Here is a 21,574-nt window from a genome sequence, read left to right as displayed (position 1 = left end):
TCTTTTCTCAGCAAAAGTGTTTGCATGTCTCTGTGTTCTGCTCTTTCAGAGATCTGCAGTCCGTGGCCAGGCTGAGCAATCACACTGCAGGAAGCATCATCAGCGGATTCCCAGCTCCTCTGTGAGAACTATGTTGTCCAACAGCGGCACTCTGAGTCTCAGATGGAGAACTGCAAGGGGTGTCTTCTCTTTTAAACAAATAATGTGTAAGGGCTTCATTAACTTTTAATGCTAGTGTGTAACAAGCACAGCCCTTCCTCAAATATGGAATGTGTAACTTTTTCTGGTTTTTCAAAAGACAGGATTTGCTTTTGTTTTGTCAGTACCATCAGAAAGGACTCAACTTCTTTCAAAAATTTCAAATAGTAAGTACCAGGAGAGATCAAGCAATCATGCATTTCTATATTTATCCTTTGCCTGTTTTTCAAGAGAAGCTTTTCATAAGGAACTTACGTGATACAAAAGTGTTCCAACCCTCAGAACTTTTTTTACTGGTAGGTGTAATGTTTTTACTCAGCACTCACTGAGTACTGTGTAGTTATTCTTTCATTTTTGTATACTTTTCAGAGTCATTTGCAACATAACAGAGCAGGAATCTTAGCTTTGCTATCGAGTTTACATTTGACAGGGAATTCAGTTGAATCTTCTTGGCTTATGAGCGTATCTGTACGATGCACATATGCAAATATGTATAATTGAATCCAAACATATGTAGTGAATGGGACCAGAACTCCATGGAAGAGCACATGCTTCGAATGCATAAGGTCCCAGGTTCAATCATCCAAAGCCAAAGGATTTGGGGTATTAAGGCTGAGAAATCATGAGATCCCAGAGAACTGCTGCCAGACCAGTACCAAACCAATACTGGGCTAGATGGACCAATGGCCTTACTTGGTATAAAGCATCTTCACATGTCCATACATATATACTTAAGACATCGTAGGTCCACACATGAATATAAAAGCCCCACACAGGCTTCTCTTATTTGACATATCCTTTGGAAGTGTGCCCTAGAGCATTCTAAAGAGAGCTTGGGAATTCATATGTAAGATGGAATTTCTTTCCTAACATGTCACAGTTCAATTTTTATGTAGTTTCATCTCAACTAATGCATGCCTGCCCATGTTCCTCTCGCTTTCTTTGTCAGCCAGTACCCCTTACAGGCTATGTGCCCTATAGTTAACATGTAGTGCTGTGGGTGAGTGAGTACTTAGGGATCTTTATGTTTGGCGAACGTTTTCTTCTCTCCACTTCATATTTTAAGGAAATTGATGGACTCAATAGACCCACATGGTTCAGTGATGCAGTTCTAGCTAATAAGAATACTACAGGATTTGGGTGTTTTTACCCACAGTGTTGAATATTGGCCCATAAACCTTTAACGAGGATGAACATAAGAAGCATGTCAGGCCTTTCCTGCTGGAAACAGGAAATTACTACCAGGCTGTTCATGAACATGTCTCCTGTCTCTGGCACTTAGTTCTTGTTGCCTAACCTCTAGCCCATCCATGACTACGTCTCCTGCTTCTGGTCCTTGATCACTGCTTGTCTGATCTGGAACCTCATCTCTGGCTGGACTTCATCACATGATCTACTTCTGGCCCTTTTGACTTAGGTTGTCTTTGGGTGGAGGCAGAACCAAGCCCCAGAGGTGGTTTATCTCTGAACTTGGATGAGGTTTGACAACATTAAAATGTATCACAATTGCCCTAAGAACATCACATAATTATAACAACAATTATCTCCCACGGGTTTTTTTCCTATAAAGTCAGGTCATTGTTTCATTCCCCCAAACACTAAACAGTTGCTGGAACAGCAGAACAGGCTAAAGGCAATCAACATGAAATACATGTCACAAAGAAGAGAGCACAACTATGTGATTGCAATTTATAAGGACACCATAAAATAAAGCCTATTCCACATTCTATTTAATTCCCCAAAGATCTTTATAAGCTATATCTTTTGATGCACACAATTAATATTTCAATTAAACTTAAAATAAAAAGTAATGGAATGAACGTTGCAAGTAATTCTTGGGGTAGGGAATCTTACCTTGTCATTATTCTCCATCTCTGAATTTAAGGGGTTTCCACTGTTGCCTGTGAAAGGCACACCGGATTTCTCACCACTAAGAATATTGTCTGCAATATGAACGTTGGGAGTCAGCAAGGAAAACTCATTTTTCCTGGATTCTGAAGACAGACAGAGCTGGTAGGAATACGGCAAAGTCCCATCTTCAAAATTAGGGGGAAATACGGCACCGGCCTTGGAATGGGGAACGGGACCAAAGCACTGCAGGAACTTGGGATTCCCTGACCGCCGGAGCTTCGTCGTAATGGCCAGAATGACTGTCAAGAGGAATAAGGATGACATCGCAGCCAAGGCCAGCACCAAATAGAGCTGTAGATCAGGCTGATAGTTGGAGCTGCTCGACTGGGTTTTCATCTCCGGAAGGGCCTCCTGGAAGTTCTCAGCAAACACCAGGTTCAGAGTAATGGTGGCCGAGAGAGGCGGCTGCCCGTTATCCTTCACCACGACCACTAGCCTCTGCTTCACCGCATCCCTCTCCACAAAGGCCCTCGCTGTCCTGATCTCACCAGTGTGAGAGCCAACAGTGAAGAGCGCTGGCTCAGTGGCTTGAATCAGATGGTAGGACAGCCAGGCGTTGTGTCCGGAATCAGCGTCCACAGCCACCACCTTTTTTACAAGATAGTCTGCCTCGGCTGAACGAGGCACCATCTCAAACAAGGCGGAGCCCTTGGCTTCTTGCGAAGGGGACAGGATACGAGGGCTGTTATCATTCTGATCCAGAATAAACACCCTCACAGTGACATTGCTGCTGAGAGGAGGAGAACCACCATCTTGGGCCTTCACTTGCAGCTGGAACTCCCTGAATTGTTCATAGTCGAAGGACCGCTGGGCGTAGATTGTGCCAGTCCCAGAATTAATGGAGATATATGAGGAGATGGGGAGCTCCCCAATGTTGCTGCTGAGGATGGAGTACGTGATCTGTGCGTTTTGGTCCACATCTGGGTCAGAGGCTTTAATGCTGAAAACGGAGGCACCGGAAGGATTGTTTTCTGGCACATAGATGCTGTAGGAAGGCCTCTCAAAAGCAGGGGCATTGTCATTGACATCAGAGATCCGCAGGGAGATGGTTTTATCTGTGGAAAGTGGTGGGTTTCCTTTGTCACAGGCTGTGACCGTAATATTATACTCTGGAGTTCTTTCTCTGTCCAAAGGACTGTCTGTCAGGAGCTTGTAGTAATTGTTAGATGTGGGAAGAATCGTGAAGGGCAAATCATCTTGTAAATAGCAAGTAACCTTTCCATTGTCACCAGTATCTTTGTCATTTACATTGATCAGAGCAATTAAGGTACCTGGTAGGGAATCTTCTTGGACTGGACTGAACAAGGAAGCTAGAATCACTTCTGGGGAGTTATCATTCTCATCAAGAATCCTTATTTCAACATTGCAATGTGTTACTGATCTGCCTCCATCTTTTGCTGCAACTGTCATAGTATATTCTTTGGTTTCCTCATAATCCAAGTGCCCCATAAGTAAGATTGTGCCATTGATTGGATCCAGACTGAATTTCATGTTGGCATTCACTGGTATATTGCTGAAATGGTATCTGATTTCGGCGTATGAACCTTCATCATTATCAGAGGCTACAATCTGGAGCACAAGAGTCCCAACAGGAACATTTTCCCCCAAACTGACCTTGTACACCTCTTGCGTGAAGATGGGTGGGTTGTCATTGGCATCAGTGACATTAATCCATATCTGGGCAGTCCCTGTTTTTCTAGGTTCGCCACCATCCAGGGCTGTAAGGATCAAGTGAAGTGTCTGTTCACTTTCTCGATCTAGTGGTTTCTGCAGCACTAAAGTGGCAAAATTATTTCCATCTTGACTCTTTTTAACATCCAAGGTGAAGTACTGATTGGCGCTAAGCTGGTAATCCTGGAGAGAATTCATCCCAATGTCAGGATCTTCTGCTTTCCCAAGGAGAAATCGGGTGCCTGGTAAAGTAGATTCAATGATCTCCAACTTGATCATGCCACTGAGGAACTGTGGTGCATTATCGTTAATGTCTTGTATCACTATATTTACATGAAAAACATTTAAAGGATTTTCAACCACCACTTCTAAAGTAACAAAGCACAGTGCAGTTGTGTCACATATCTCCTCCCTGTCAATCCTGTCACTCACATAGAGGTTTCCGTTCTCTGCATTTATACGGAAATACTGCATTTTCGCTGCAGAGACAGCATGCAGGTTACGCCTTGCGAGCTCTCTGGCACCCAGCCCCAGGTCCTTGGCGAGGTTCCCCACAACGAACCCCTTTGCCATCTCCTCGGGGACGGAATAGCGAATCTGCTCGGAGGCAGCCCAGCAGGAGCACGGCGACAGCAGCAAGAGAAGCAGCACTTGCCTTGCGAGCGCCCTGCCATCCTCTTCCTCCCTTCGGTCCATCTGGATCTATGAAGATTAGCTGCCTCCGTTTCCAGGTCCGTTCAACTCCCCTCAGGGCGCAGGGAACCTCCGCAAGGATGAATAGGCTGCCTGCCTCCTCGATCTTTCCAGGCGGTGGCAGCTGTGTTTCCCCCTCTCTCCCAGATTGCTCTGTCTTTGTGATCTGCTTGCTGCTCCCGATCCGTAGAGCAGTGATGGAGCGAGCCTTCTGTGGGAAGCCTCATCAGTGGATGGACCTCCGGCTTCCACTCTGGCCAACAGCGACGCTGTGAGGCTCAGGCGGAGAACTGCAAGGGATTCTTTCTCATTCAGCTTTAAGCCTTTAAGCAGAGACACAACTTGGAAGTGATCCTATTTTGGTGTGTGAGGAAGAAACACAGTGAAGAATATCTATTCCCTGAAGAGTTAACTCCTGGCTTGGTTTTTTCCCTTTGTGCTGTTGAATTACTGCTTCATATCTATCAAGATACTTTCATTCATGTCGAGGACTTTTAATAAAACTATTAAAGCACAGTGCTATGCATATTTATTCAGAAGGAAGTTCCACTATGTTCAGTGGGACCTAGGTTACACCTAGGTAAGTATGCATAAGACTGGAGCCTAAGAGTCTTGTGGCATCTTAACCACTAAGGAATTTATTGTGGCATCAGCTTTCATGGACTATAGTAATGACTGTGATATTGCTAGTGCTCTGTTCGGAAAGACTTAGTACTGTAACAGAATCCTGAACATCATAGGGGAGAAATCAGAAACCTAGCAGCATTACCTCACTGATTTTATTTTCTGATCTTCTCTGATAGGATTATATCAGTGGTGTCTGCTTTGATTCTGAAGAGCTCCTCTGTATCTCCTGTTAAAGTTTCAAGATATGACAGATAATTTTTACTCAATCATAGATTTACCTCCTTCTTTCTATGGTGCAAGTTATTTCCCTTGTGTATTAAGACGAGCACAATATTTAGAAGATGAGATCACATCACTCCAGTGCTGAAGGAGTTGCACTGGTTACCAGTTGTTTTCCGGGCCAAATTCAAGGTGTTGGTTTTGACCTTTAAAACCCTATCTGGTTCCGGCCCAGCCTATCTTAAGGAGCGCCTCCAGCAGCACCAGACAGGCCGCTAAACAAGATCAGCCTCGGATGGCCTTCTCTCTGTCCCATCAGCCAGGACAACTAGACTGGTGGGGACGAGGGAGAGGGCCTTTTCTGTGGTGGCCCCCACTCTGTGGAACTCCCTCCCTAGGGAACTCCGTCATGCCCCCTCTTTAATGAGCTTCCGTCATGCATTAAAAACGTGGTTGTTCAGGCAGGCATTTGGGGTGGGTTAGGGTATTTTAGAAAATGTTTTTATTGTAGAATTTTATTGTTTTAAACTGTTTTATTGTATGTTGTACATCGCCCAGAGTGGCTGGGTGACCAGCCAGATGGGCGATTAATAAATTTAATAATCAATCAATCAACATTTAGAAAGTACTCTCCCTCCTCTTCGTTGCATATTTCATCTTGTCACATCATGCACTGCCATGTTCATTGCTTTAAATGTAACTAGTGTAAAATTGCCATGTGATGTACGAACCAGGATCCTGGTGTATGAATCAGGACCCTGAGCTTCAGAGTGGTTGATATTTATCTAACAGTTTTAATGATGGCATTAATATTACTTTTATTTTTGTGTTTGTTTCTATACTTTATTAGGTGCTTTGCGCATCCCCTGGTAGAGAGGAAGCCAGACAGAAATGTTTGTATAAGTGAATTAATAAATGTGATCCCATCCTCTAACCTCTTTTCTACACATCACAGATGTATTCCCTCCCGAAGCCTGCTTTACACATTATTATTTCACTGTTGCACAAATAATGAGTCAGAGGAATCACAGGAAAGCTATGTGCGCTCACAGCCTGAGTGTTTCTTTTGCATTCTGTGCCAGAGTTGTGAAAGTAGTGTACACAGAAGAGACATTCCCTTTTTCCTCAGAAAGGATATATTGTATAGTAGTTGGGGATGCAAGCACCATATAGTATGGGGAGTCTTTGTGAAGTATCATCTTATTTGCAGTCCTATCAGCATTCTCCCCTAGAGGTTTGAGAGGAGTTGTTGTTGTTCAGTCGTTCAGTCGTGTCCGACTCTTCGTGACCCCATGGACCATAGCACGCCAGGCCTTCCTGTCCGGCGCTCTCTCCCGGAGCGTGCTCAAGTTCATATTCATTGCATCCGTGATGCTATCTAGCCATCTCATCCTCTGCCGTCCCCTTTTCCTTTTGCCTTCAGTCTTTCCCAGCATCAGGGTCTTTTCCAGGGAGTTTTCTCTTCGCATTAGGTGGCCAAAATATTGGAGCTTCAGCTTCAGTATCTGTCCTTCCAATGAGCACTCAGGGTTGATTTCCTTTAGGATGGACTGATTTGACCTCCTTGCAGTCCAGGGGACTCGTAAGAGTCTTCTCCAGCACCACAGTTCGAAAGCATCAATTCTTCGGCGCTCAGCCTTCCTTATAGTCCAGCTCTCACAGCCATACATTACTACTGGGAAAACCATAGCTTTGATTACACGGACCTTTATCGGCAAGGTGATGTCTCTGCTTCTTACTATGCTGTCTAGGTTGGCCATAGCTTTCCTCCCAAGGAGCAAGCGTCTTTTAATTTCATGGCTACAGTCACCGTCTGCGGTGATCTTGGAGCCCAAGAAAGTAAAATCTGTCACTGCTTCCATTTCTTCCCCTTCTATATGCCAGGAAGTGATGGGGCCAGATGCCATGATCTTAGTTTTGTTAATGTTGAGTTTCAAACCAGCTTTTGCACTCTCCTCTTTCACCCTCAACAAGAGGCTCTTTAGATCCTCTTCGAGAGGAGAAGCCCCTATTAATGTTTACCTCGACTAAATGTTGCCAAACATCTAAGATACACCTTCCTTTTCTGCTTTTTAACTAGTATTGAGTATGGATTCAGATTTTTCAAGTCAGATCATCAGTGTGAATCTATTTCCTTTCTCTTTGAGGAAACTGCTTTGAGCAGGCTGAGGTCAAAAGTATAATACTTGAGCAATGGCTGTGCTGCCATTATACAATTACAAGAGGACATCCCTGTGACTGGTTCTATCTAGCGTGCATGGGGAATTGTTTCCTCCAACATTTCCCTCGTCAGTCCTAACATGGAAATACCACTTGATGACTCCCCGGACGGGTTTGCCTACCCTTGCTATGATTGGTGCTCCCAAAATATCTTTGAATTTGCTCTTTCGTCTGTGTGCATCAGATGCAATTGATCTGTAAGTAATGTCAATAAGACAAAGGATTCAGTGTTAACTTTTCGCACTGAATATTGTGTGCATAATGAGACAAACATCTATAAACGCTAGGTTTATAAACACAAGAGACTAATCTGAAGTATATGCCATATACTCTTTATTGTGCTAGAAGAATGAAACTCTCATAGCAAGGCACTTATTTTGAGAAAGACACACTAGGTTCACAGTCTGTTTTGTTCAATATAGGACAGAGAATTGATGGACAGCATGTGCTGGTTGTTATCTCCAAATGCTTTCCCTGTCCTTCTGGGTCTGGTCCTGACTATCTCACTGGGTTTTCTTAGCCTTGACTTGTGAACAGTGGCTCGCAACCTGTCAGTCAATGATTGCCTCTGCCTTCTATTCTGCTTAAACTTTTTACACCATATTTAAGTCTGTATTGTACTGTTGTTTTCCATTGCAATGCCAAATGTCATAGTGTGACTACCAGCCCATTAAAAAAATTCCCATGCCATCTGCAAACATTAATTTGCCATGGTTGGAAGGTAACAGACCTCTCCAATACTTTAGAGAAGTGCTATATCGGTTACTGAGAATATTCCAGAGTAAGCGGACTGAGGATGGCAGATATAGCCAAGTATCATCATAATGCACTTTTAAAAATGTCTGTATTTGTTTTAAGGATATTCTGTTCATCTTGGAGATGCTTTTCCTGGGCGTTTTACTTTTTTACATAGCAAGGCCATCCTGTCCAGCATCCCTTCTGCAACCGTGGTCAGCTAGATACAAGCAAACTGGGACCTGAACCACAGCCTCTATGCAGTGCCCCCAATGCCCCGGGGGAGTAAGATGGGGAAGGGAGTATTGTCTGCATCCAGGTGCCTGCATTAGCAAGAACCAGTAATAGTGGTGCTAAGAAGGCATCCTTCTCCAGGCCCATACAAGCTGTGGGAGAGGTCTTCTCCAGGGCCTCACCCTATTCCTTTTCCGTTGGCAATACAGTCATTTTTTTTTAATAAACAAAGAAATGCCAACATGTTAAGCTTTTCTTCAGAGGAAACAAGTTCCAACCCCCTGCTCATTTGTAGCTCCATTTTTGATACGTAACTATTTCTCACAAAGGAAAAGCTCTATAAGTTGAAAATGTCCTTGTATAATGTAAACAGCATGGACACTGTGGTAAGAAGAGCATGGGTGGAGTCAGTCCTCAACAGATTAAACCCAGACTTAATGATGCTCGAGGCAGGGCTGGCCCAAGACATTTTGCTGCCTGAGGCAGAGGATAACATCCCCCTCCCCCACACACTCACTCAGAAGTCATTGTGCATAGTACCCAAGGCCAGTCAAGTTATTTTGGCACCTGAGACAGAAAATCCCACAAACACTTCTCCTCCCCCCTGGAAGTAAAACTACAACAATCATAAAATAACTAACAATGTGCTGCCCTTTCAGGACACCCAAAATCAGTTGCCTGAGGCAACTGCTTCTCTTTGCCTAATGGAAGGGGTGGCCCTGGCTCCAAGAAATCCACCAAAAGAAGTCAAACATCAGATCTACAGTATCATCTTGTAGACTGAGCAACCAGACCTCTACACAGTATTATAAATGAAGATATATAATGGCATTATGATAAGTAAGTTTATAATTCTTTTAAACTCACCAAATATTAATTTAAATTGCATGCAAGGCAACGGTACAAGCAAACATGTATTCTCATTATGTTTCCAGTCCAGTTCCAAATTCTCCTATACTGCATTTCATGGAGTTGAAAAATCAACCTGGAATAAGTTTATAGCAAGAATATGTATGATTCACCTACTCCTATCTATCTCTTGCATTACTTGGATTTTTGATTTCATTTTATAAACATTTGCTCTCCCTATACACAGGGTATATACTTTACTTAATACAGGATAGCTTTAATAAACAGATTCAGTATGGGTTTTTTTGAAGATGAATTAGTAGATTGTTCTGGCAATGTTAATGGAGCTCTGCTGTTGATACAGAACTGATTGGTTCATTTGGAAGTTTGTATATTTAATTTTGTTTTAATATATGGTGTGATTAACTTGTGGTTTGATGTATACATGCCATTGTAAGTATTATGCATTATTTCGATAAACAAGCTAGACATAAGTCTTTGACCTCTCCCTTTTTTGTCATGGGTTTGTAGTTTAAAACAAGAAGCAGTTCTTAAGATAATGCAAAGTTAGATGTATAGAATCAATTAAAATACGTTTCCATAATATGTATTTCCAGATTCCAGCCATGCTAATTATGGGAGTCAAGTCTGGGGTATGCCCATATGAAACTCCTCCCAGATCAGGACTCTGACCTTAGGAAGGGAGGAAATGGGTGTGCTGGGGGCAGGCCAGTGGATAGGGAAGGAAAAGGCCATGGAGCCACTGGATCCAATGGCTTCTCAGTCCTCAGCCCTGCCCTCAGCAGTTAGAATAAATCAGATGGGCCCAGAGGCCCATCTAACAAAAAATGTTCAAACAGTGGATGGAGAGGCAAAAATTGCCTCCATGCTCCTCCAACCAAGAGGAGCATGGCAAGAGCCCAGCAGGCCAAAGGATGGATGGAGGGCTCCAGTATTGGAACCGTCTGTTATTTGGGCTTGACACCAATAGGACTGCTCTCTAAATCAATAAAAGCCAGCAAAGCATCAGTGATATATGGCTTTATGACAGAACCTTACAAATTATTTGCAGATATTATTGCTGAACCGCTGACAAATGCAATAACTGAGATACATAATAGTACTCAAATTCCTGAAACTTGGTTAATGGGTAAGATAGTTATTATAAAAAAAACCCTGGGAAAGATAATATGCCAGTGGATTTATATCGACCAGTAATATTGCTTAATTATGATTAAAAGATCATTAAAAAAAACTATTGGCAAATATATTTCTCTAGATCAAGCTGGATTCATAATATCAAGAAACCTCACCAGCAACATTTTAAAAAGTGCTAAACATGATGGAATATATTAGATCACATAAAATTATTTCAGCCTTTCTTTTTCTTGATGCCAAAAAGGCATTTGACAGGCTAGAGTGGAACTATTTAATCCAATGCCTACTTTCGTTCAGTTTCTGTAATCCTTTTATTGATTGGATAAGAAAAATCTCTTGTCTTCACCTGCTTGACTTTTACTAAATGGTTATATTGACAAATATTTAATATCAGATGTCCCTCATCAGCAATATTATTTGCAATATCAATAGAGTCATTTGTGTTATCTATTAAATATAATACTAACATTCACGGCAAAACTATAAATGATATCAGCTGTAAGATAAACCTCTATGCCAATGATGTGGTCATGTACCTAATTGAAATGGAAGAATCAAGAATTGAGACATCTTATTTCAAAATTGGAAAGATTATCTGTTTATACAATTAACATACAGAAATCAGAAGTGTTAAGTTTGAATACTTCATCAAATCTAGTTGCTCTAGGTTCTTTTTTAGATAAATTCCATTGCCCAAGAGGTCCAATATGATACCTCAGTATATACCTCACCACCAACAATCAGCACATTTATAACAACAATTTTCAATCATTAGTTAAGAAAATTGACTCAAGGTTAAAATATGTCTAGCTCAAGACTTTCCTTTTAGTTTTGGAATAAACATTATCAAAGTGCTGCAGTGGCTGGGGAATGCCGGGAGTTGTAGGACTTTTTTCTATCTAATCATGCATAGGATTGTGCCCAAGAGGTCTATCTTACTAAAGTTGAATTTTCTATTTTGTAATTGTCCAAATTTACTTACAGAGAATCACTAAAAGAGTAGCAATAAAAGTTTAACAGACTTATATGGGCTGCTAAAAAATCTAAAGTAAACTTAAAAACAGCAGAAGACCCATGGTCTAATGGAGGATGTGGAATCTGTAATCTACTGCTTTATTATGATGGAAATAGTAACTGTTGGTATTGTGCTAAAAACAGAGTAGGTTTTTTCCACAGGGGGTAGACGTCTTGCAGAGCTCAAGTATACTAGAAAATGACAATCCAAGCACAGGAACATAGGAAGATGCCTTATATTGAGTCAGACCATGAGTCAACCTAGTCCAGTACTGTCATCACTGACTGGCAGTGGCTCTCCAGGGTTTCAGACAGGATTCTTTCCTAGCCCTACCTGGAGATGCTGGGGATTGAACCTGGGACCTTCTGCATGGAAAGTGGGGGCTCCACCACTGAAGGGGCTGAGGTTGGATGTTTTTCACAATTAATATCTGGAAGCAGCTTTTTTAAAAAAACTATTTCATGCCACAGAAATTCTTGGAGGGTAGTGGGGGTGAGGGGGGATATATAGCAAATTTGGCTAATTTGATATAGTTCATTAATTGGTCAGAGCTGACAGGCCAGTGTAGGCAGGGATGGAGTTAAGCAGAGGATACCCTGGTGAGCAACCCAGATGCATCTTTATGGTGAGGGGTCCCTTACCTAACCAACCTCTCACAGCTGATTGGTGCATGGGGATATGGACCTTCAAGTCGCAATGATAGCATCATATCTAATGTTGTCCAGCCAGGATGAGGCAGTATTCTATATGAGGCCATTTTACTTTGGGGCTGCTGTGAGAAAGGTGGGATAGAAATATGGCAAATACATATATGTATACATACATTATTAGTCTCTTTCCTAACAGCATCTTGTGTGCAATTCTGCTTTTTTATTGCCACCATACACTTATTTTATGTTTTCATTGAGCTATTTGCAATGTGTACAAGACCTCTTTCCTGGTTATTCATCACCAGTTTACATGCTATTAGTGTATATTGTGAAGTTGGAATTCTCTGTCACAATGTGCACTTTACACTTACTTATATTGAACCTCACTTGCCATTTTGTTAGCCATTCACAAGATTTGAGAGATTCTTTTGAAGCTCTTCACAGTAAACTTGGGTTTTCACCATCCTAATATTTTGGTGTTAGCCATGTATGTGGACACTTTACTGCTCATCCCTGACCCCAGGATTTATGAACTGGAGTTAAATAGCACTGAACATAATAGAGATCCTTGGAGGAACCCACTCTTTACTTCATTGTGAAAACAGCCCATTTTACTCCTACCCTCTGCCTGCTGTTGTTTTAACTAGTCATCAATCCACAAAAGGACCTGCCGTCTTATCCCATGATTGCTACGCTTTTTCAAGCCTCTCTGGTGAGGGATTTTGTAGGGATGGGCTGATTACCTACCTGTCATTCTGGCCGGGAATTCGCCCTTGAGGGGAGGTGATCCGTTCCTCCCCCCAGAATCCTCTTCGGCCAGCTCCGCTCCGCGGTGATTCCATAGAGCTGCCGGCCAGCTCCGTGGAACATACTGGACGCCATTTGAGTCCCTGCTTTTTTTTTTCACGTGATAAATATTTAAATATGCAAATATTTCCGTAGCCTATCACGTGAAAAAAACAGGGACACAAATGGCGTCTACAACGCCATTTGCATCCATAGTCAATACCACTCAGCCAGCGATATGGCATGGCAGCCGTATTGCTGGCACTCCGGAGCCGGAGGATCTGGCCGAAGAGGATTCTGCAGGGAGGCGGAGGTAAGTGCTGTGTTCTGCCACGGACTCCAGGGGGGGGGGGATTCTTTAGAATCCAGCCTCATGCCATCCCTAGGATTTTGTCAACGTCTAGTCCAACAGATCACGCTTACCCAGATACTAGCTGACACTCCCAAAGAACTCCAAAAGGTGGGTGAAGTAACCGCTAAGGAAGGTGTTAATAAGACAGACTTTAAGGCTAATCTCTGGGGTATTCCAAAGAATAGTCTTCTCCAATATGAATACCCTAAGCTTGCCCATTTATTTTTACCCATCTTATGAGTATGTGTTGATGGAAATCCAAACTAGATCTATTATATTTCACCCATCTAGAAAATGAGATATGACCCCCTTTCAAAGGATATCAGATTAGCCAAGTATGAGCTACCTTTAGTGAAACCATTCTCCCTAACACCTCATTTGCTAGTTTCCCTTGTGTAATACTTCTTTATGTTCTTATGTGATTTTGTTATAGTCCTTAAAACAGCCCTGCAAGGTAGGTCAGTATTATTACCCCTACATTCTATCTGGGGGGCTGAGGCTGAGAATGGCTTGTCTCGCCTAAGTCAACAAAAAACATTCATGGCAGAGTTGATATGTGAAGCAGGCAGGCACTTCCCAATTTCTATCTTAGTCTCTTAGGGACTGTATTAAACGTGATTTATTTTTAATAATACTTCTTCTAGACCTTTGTAATTAAACTCTGAATTACATGACAGGCATGAAACTACTTAGTGCACTTAGTGCAATCAGATTGCTACTGGAATGAAACATTGCCCCTCCTTGGTGTATAGGCAGAAGTGCTTTCCACTCACTCACAGGGGAGAGGATAGATCCTAGGCACTGGAATTATTCTGAGATCTGTCGTTTAAGAATTGAAGCAATAACTGTTCTTTACTTAAGATGAAACAATGAGATAAACTAGGTTTACTTCATACAAACATGTTAATACAAACGTATGGTTCACAGAAACATGTTCATAGAATGTTCATACGGACATGTGTGGTTCATACAAACATAGTAATATTTCATAGACTGTAGCATCAAGGGGGTGACCTACATCTGTGAATGACCCATCAGAATAACTGCTAGAGATAAAACATTCGTATTATCTAATTTTAGTACCTAATACCAATATTACCTAATACCATATTACTGTGCGCGCGCGCGCGCACACACACACAGTACTTCGCAACAGAAACAAGTCACGTATCTGGCTGAGAGTGTGATATCAACCCCAAAACATTCAGGTATGAAAGAACCCGCTTTCAGTAATTCTAAATAAAGCCATATCTTATTATCTCAGCAGATCAGATATTATGTATAAACTGTCCATTGAGAAACTGCTGACTTAATTTTTCATTCCCAAGTACAATAAAAAATGGTGTACAATGTTATCCAAATAATGTTCGTGACAAACCCATCTTGTCAGATTTTTTCCCCAAAATCCATGTCACCATAATGCCTTTATTAGGCCAACTCAAACATCACAAAATATTGTGCAAGCTTTTGAGTTCTGCATAACTCTTCATCAGGCAAGATGGTAAACAAAGCAAAAAAGGGTGGGGAAGGCAAGGGGAACAAGTGGCTGATGTTGAAGCCAGGGAGTCTGCATTTGGTTACAGTCTTAAGATGGAAAGTGGGAAGAGGCTGCAGTCTTTCAAACTGGCCGCTATCAGGAACAGATATGGTTTCAGGATGCACCTGGGATGGCCACACTGTCCATTTTGCCTGATGAGGAGCTGGAGAACTTCAAAGCTCGGACATTTTCTTTTGGCCAATATTGCTACAATCGCTTTTTATGTCATCTGGTCAGCTAAACTATAGTCACACAATAAAAGCTAATAATTCTATTTCAGATTTAGGAAGGGATTAGTTTAAAAGCATTAAATATTAATCTTACCTTTTCACCATTCTCCATCTTTGAATTTAAATTATTTCCCCCATTGCCTGTGAAAGGCACAGAATTATTATCTGTAACTGGAATATTGGGTGCTGGAAAGGTAAATTCATGCATCCTGGACTCAGATGACAAGCAGAGCTGATAGGAATAAGGCAATGTCCCTTCCTCATAGTTTGGTGGGAATATGACAGCATTGTTTGGATGGGGGACAGGACCAAAGCACTGCAGGAATTTGGGATTCCCCGATCGTCGAAGCTTCATCATAATGACCAGAGCCACTGTCAAGAGGAATAAGAACGAAATCAAAGCTAAGGCCAGAACCAAGTAGAACTGGAGATCAGACTGATTCTCTGAGCCGCTGGATTGGTTGTTGATTTCCGGAAGTGCCTCTTGGAAGTTTTCGGCAAAGACCAGGTTGAGACTCACAGTAGCAGACAGTGCTGGCTGCCCGTTATCCCTTACTAAGATTACTAGCTTCTGCTTCGCAGCATCCCTTTCCAAAAACATCCGCGATGTCCTGATCTCACCGTTATGGGGCCCGATGGTGAAGAGCCCTGGCTCAGTGGCCTGCAGCAGATGGTAGGAGAGCCAAGCGTTGTGCCCGGAGTCAGCATCCACCGCCACCACCTTCGTCACCAGGTAACCCTCCTCTGCCGAGCGCGGCACCATCTCAAACATGGCTGATCCCTCCACCCCTTGGGACGGGTAGAGAATTTGAGGGCTTTTGTCATTCTGGTCCAGGATAAACACTGCCACCGTGGCATCGCTGCTAAGGGGTGGGGAGCCGCCATCTTGTGCCCTCACCACCAGTTGAAGCTCCCTGCATTGTTCGTAGTCAAAGGAGCGCTGAGCATAGATCGTCCCAGTTTCAGAGTTGATGGAGAGGTAAGACGAGAGAGGGAGCTCCTCAGTGTGGCTGCTGAGGATGGAGTAAGTGATTTGACCATTGCGGCCCAGATCTGGGTCTGAGGCTTTGACACTGAAAATGGAGGAGCCTGAAGGATTGTTCTCTGGCATGTAGGCAGTGTAAGAGGGTTTCTCGAAGGCAGGGGCGTTATCATTAATATCGGAAATCTGCACTGAGATGGTTTTGTCTGTGTAAAGAGGCGGTGTGCCGTTGTCTGTGGCTGTGATGGTGATATTGTATTCTGGAGTGCTTTCTCTGTCCAAGGGACCATCCGTAAGAAGCTTATAGAAGTTATTGGATGCTGATACTATTTTGAATGGCAAAACATCTTTTACATGGCAAGTAACTCTCCCATTATCCCCAGAATCTCTATCGTTTATGCTGGTAAGGGCTACCAGAGTTCCTACTGCAGAATCTTCAGGTACAGGGCTGGATAAAGAAGCAAGAATAACTTCTGGGGCATTGTCATTCTCATCCATTATCTTTATTTCAACATTACAGTGAGCCACTAATCCACCGCCATCTCTTGCTTCTATTGTTATACTGTATTTGTCTGTTTCCTCAAAGTCCAAGGTTTCCATAATTGTAATTGTTCCATTCACTGGACTGACACTGAACCTCTGGCGAGCGCTTTCAGGAATGTTGGTAAAATTATACTTGATCTGTCCATTTGAACCTTCATCTCTATCTGTGGCTTTCACCTGTACCACTGAAGATCCTTTGGGGGCATTCTCTTTCAAGCTGACTTTGTACACTTCTTGACTAAAGACAGGTGAGTTGTCATTGGCATCAATGACATTAATCCATATTTTGGCTGTCCCTGTTTTGGCAGGCTCCCCTCCATCCATAGCCATAAGAAGTAAACGGAAACTGCTTTCACTTTCTCGATCCAACTGTTTATACAGTACTATTTCTGCATATTTATTTCCATCTTCTCTGTCTCTAGCTTCCAGTATAAAATACTGATTAGGCATGAGATGGTAATTCTGGAGAGAATTCATTCCAACATCTGGATCTTCGGCATATCCAAGAACAAATCGGGCTCCAGGCAAAGTTGATTCACTTGTCTCTAGCTTGATATCCCCATTTAAGAAATGTGGTGCATTATCATTAATGTCTTGGATCTCTACAGTCATATGGAAAATATTAATGGGGCTTTGAACCATCACTTCAAAATTAATAAGGCAGAATGCATTTCCCCCACATATTTCCTCTCTATCTATCCTGCTATTTACATTCAGATTTCCATTTTCTGTGTCGATAATGAAATACTGATTTTTACCTAAGGATAGGATATGCAGATTGTAGTTTGTTATTTTTCCAGCAGTCAGTCCCAAATCTTTGGCAAGATTCCCTACAATAGAACCCATTTCCATTTCTTCAGGAATTGAGTAATGGATCTGCTCTGAGGCAGCCTGGCAGAACAAAATCAATAAGAAGAGGAGATACACTTGCCTCTTTATTGACTCCTTGTATTGTGTGTGGCTACCTTCCATTCCACTTGCTGAGAGAATGTCTCTGTCTTTTTCTTTCTTCTTTTGGTGAACCAAGGCACTTAAATCCCCATCAGGGTAAAGAAATCCAAAGGGACTGGTTTCTGCAAGCCTGGTGTATGTTTTCTTTTCTCAGCAAAACTGTTTGAATGTCCTTGCATTCTTCTCCCAGATCTGCAGTCCGTGGCTGAGCAATCACACTGCAGGAAGCATCCGTCAGCGGACTCCCAGCAACTGTATGAGAACTATGTTGTCCAACAGCAGCACCCTGAGTCTCAGATGGAGAACTGCAAGTGGTGTCTTCTCTTTTAAAAAATAACGTGTAGGCATGCTTATGTGGAGACAAGCACAAACCATTTTCCAGTGTAATATGTGAAGTCTTGTAAAAATGAGATCTGTATGAATTTTGTGCATGCTTTTCCACCATTATAGTCAAGTAGGAATATTTAATAGCAATACTTAGATTGAAATATTTGAAATTATGTTTTCATTTTGGGGCCCAGTTTGTACACTTACTTTAATTAGATCACAAGGAAGCCTGTCAACACTCTCCCCACCTTATTTGTCAGCTTGTGCACTGTGGGAGCCTTGCCTTAGTTGGGTGGAAATTACTGGGACAAGTCTGGGAAATCACTTGGGACAGCTCCAAGGGAGTGTCTTGGTTCTTTGGAGCCCCTGCCTTAAGGACCTTGTTGCACCCATTGCACATGGTTCTGATCCTTAATTCTAACTGAAGAAAGTATAGTTAGATCAACACTGGTTTACAAACTGCCACAGACTGCATGCTTATGACCCACATATGGTGAAGTTTCACACTGTTTAAGTGTGACTTCATTTTAAAAACCCCATGCATGTAAGTACATAAATAAAATAATACAAGTTCATAAAATAAAAGACCCTCAATATTTAAATGACCAAATACTGAGTATCATATGAGTGTAAATATTTTTTTCTGATTCACATTTCAGGAAGTTTGCCATTAATCTTAGCAACAGAACACCTGGCTCCAAATAGAGTGGGGAAATTGGAATAAATGGCTCAAAGCCAGAAATATCCTGACAGAAGGTGATGGGCAGAGGTGATTCTCCCACCCTCTCCTCCATCTAGCAGCCACTGAGCTCTCAAAAAGCCTCTCCTGTGGGTTGGGGACCCCCTGAACTTCACACCTCAAAAGACTAGAAAGTAGCTAGAAGTATCCCAACTCACTACAAGAGAACAACCTGAAGCTCTAATACTTCATTTCAAAGCTAAAAACATGTACTTCAGAAGAGCACCATAGGTAATAAATAGATCTGCTTATTCCAGTTAATAAATGGGTTTTGTAAAAATGGGAACACGGTAAACTAGAGTCACGCTATTGCAAAATCAGTATAAGTGTAATATGAATAACTCGTAATAAAAGAGAGAAAAAACTTACCTTGTCATTATTCTCCATCTCTGAATTTAAGGGGTTTCCACTGTTGCCTGTGAAAGGCACACCAGATTTCTCACCACTAAGAATATTGTCTGCAATCTGAATACTGGGAGTCAGGAAGGAAAACTCATTTTTCCTGGATTCTGAAGACAGACAGAGCTGGTAGGAATACGGCAAAGTCCCATCTTCAAAATTAGGGGGAAATATGGCACCGGCCTTGGAATGGGGAACGGGACCAAAGCACTGCAGGAACTTGGGATTCCCTGACCACCGGAGCTTCGTCGTAATGGCCAGAATGACTGTCAAGAGGAATAAGGACGACATCGCAGCCAAGGCCAGCACCAAATAGAGCTGTAGATCAGGCTGATAGTTGGAGCTGCTCGACTGGGTTTTCATCTCCGGAAGGGCCTCCTGGAAGTTCTCAGCAAACACCAGGTTCAGAGTAATGGTGGCCGAGAGAGGCGGCTGCCCGTTATCCTTCACCACGACCACTAGCCTCTGCTTCACCGCATCCCTCTCCACAAAGGCCCTCACTGTCCTGATCTCACCAGTGTGAGAGCCAACAGTGAAGAGCGCTGGCTCAGTGGCTTGAATCAGATGGTAGGACAGCCAGGCGTTGTGTCCGGAATCAGCGTCCACAGCCACCACCTTTGTTACAAGATAGTCTGCCTCGGCTGAACGAGGCACCATCTCAAACAAGGCGGAACCTTCGGCTTCTTGCGAAGGGGACAGGATACGAGGGCTGTTATCATTCCGATCCAGAATAAACACGTTCACGGTGACTTTGCTGCTGAGAGGGGGAGAACCACCATCTTGGGCCTTCACTTGCAGCTGGAACTCCCTGAATTGTTCATAGTCGAAGGACCGCTGGGCGTAGATTGTGCCAGTCCCAGAATTAATGGAGATATATGAGGAGATGGGGAGCTCCTCAATGTTGCTGTTGAGGATGGAGTACGTGATCTGTGCGTTTTGGTCCACATCTGGGTCAGAGGCTTTAATGCTGAAAACGGAGGCACCGGAAGGATTGTTTTCTGGCACATAGATGCTGTAGGAAGGCCTCTCAAAAGCAGGGGCATTGTCATTGACATCAGAGATCTGTAGGGAGATGGTTTTGTGTGTGGAAAGAGGTGGTGTCCCTTTGTCAGTAGCTGTGATTGTAATATTATACTCAGGAGTTCTTTCTCTGTCTAGTGGACTGTCAGACAGGAGCTTGTAGTAATTGTTAGATGTGGGAAGAATCTTGAAGGGCAAATCATCGTGTAAATAGCAAGTAACCTTTCCATTGTCACCGGTATCTTTGTCATTTACATTGATCAGAGCAATTAAGGTTCCAGATGGAGAATCTTCAGAGACTGGGCTAAACAAGGAAACCAGGGTTACTTCAGGGTAATTGTCATTCTCATCAAGAACCCTTATTTCAACTTTGCAATGTGTCTCTAATCCACCTCCATCTCTTGCTGCAGCTGTCATAGTATATTCTCTAGTTTCCTCAAAGTCCAATGGATCAATGAGAGTAATTGTGCCATTGATTGAGTCCAGACTGAATTTCTTGTTGGCATTCTCTGGGATGTTGTTGAAATAGTACTTTATTTCAGCATTGGAACCCTGATCACTGTCAGTAGCTACAACCTGAACTATAAAGGACCAAACTAGAACATTTTCCTTTAGACTGCTCTTATATACCTCTTGAGTGAAGATGGGAGGATTGTCATTGGCATCAGTGACATTAATCCATATCTGAGCAGTACCAGTGTTTCTTGGTTCACCTCCATCTATGGCTGTAAGAATTAAGTGAAGTGTCTGTTCACTTTCTCGATCCAGTGTTTTCTGCAGCATTAAATCTGCAAATTTATTTCCATCTTGACTCTCTTTAATATCCAAGGCAAAATATGGATTGGGGCTGAGCTGGTAATCCTGGAGAGAGTTCATCCCAATATCAGGATCTTCAGCTTTCCCAAGAAGAAATCGGGTGCCTGTTAAAGTGGATTCAATGATCTCCAACTTGATATTGTTTTTCAAAAAATGTGGGATATTATCATTAATATCCTGAATTGCTACAGCTATATGGAAAACATTTAAAGGATTTTCAATCACCATCTCAAAATTAAGAAGGCAGAGTGGAGTTGTGTCACATATTGCCTCCCTATCTATTCTATCATTTACATAGAGGTTTCCATTCTCTGCATTCATACTGAAATATTCAATTTTATTCACAGAGACAGCATGCAGATTGCGCCTTGCTAGGTCTTTGGGACTCAGTCCCAGATCTTTGGCGAGATTCCCCACAATGGAACCCCTTGCCATCTCCTCAGGGATTGAATAGCGAATCTGCTCGGAGGCAGCCCAGCAGGAGCACGACGACAATAAGAGAAGCAGTACTTGCCTTGCGAGCGCCCTGCCATCCTCTTCTTCCCTTCGGACCATCTGGTTTTCGGATGAAATCGTTTCTCCTCAGCCTGTTTTGAGCAGACCCCACCACAGAATAAAGCAAGAAGAAATAAACTCTTTTTTCCTTAATTTGTTCAAACCAGAAGTGTTTTGGTCCTCTCAGCCAAACTACTCTTCCTTTGTGGTCTTCCGT

The 21,574-nt window shown here is 42.6% G+C and overlaps 4 pseudogenes across 1 annotated transcript; all 4 read right to left on the bottom strand.

The window, feature by feature from the left end:
- Positions 1-1,325: 1,325 nt before the first annotated feature.
- LOC146347577 (protocadherin gamma-B1 pseudogene) lies at positions 1,326-4,476 on the bottom strand (annotated as a pseudogene).
- Positions 4,477-7,686: 3,210 nt separating this feature from the next.
- The window catches only part of LOC146347572 (protocadherin gamma-A6 pseudogene), a 59,507-nt pseudogene continuing 45,619 nt past the window's right edge, over positions 7,687-21,574 (bottom strand).
- Positions 10,326-17,582, bottom strand: LOC146347576 (protocadherin gamma-B1 pseudogene; annotated as a pseudogene).
- Positions 17,633-21,417, bottom strand: LOC146347575 (protocadherin gamma-B5 pseudogene; annotated as a pseudogene). The gene has a single exon (XR_014789913.1). The product of XR_014789913.1 is annotated as a protocadherin gamma-B5 pseudogene (transcript).

The sequence above is a fragment of the Heloderma suspectum genome, chromosome 4, assembly GCF_057233095.1.
Source record: "Heloderma suspectum isolate Gila_16-S chromosome 4, 16-S_ref, whole genome shotgun sequence".
Lineage (NCBI taxonomy): Eukaryota > Metazoa > Chordata > Lepidosauria > Squamata > Helodermatidae > Heloderma > Heloderma suspectum.
This window is presented reverse-complemented; position numbering and strand designations above follow the sequence as displayed.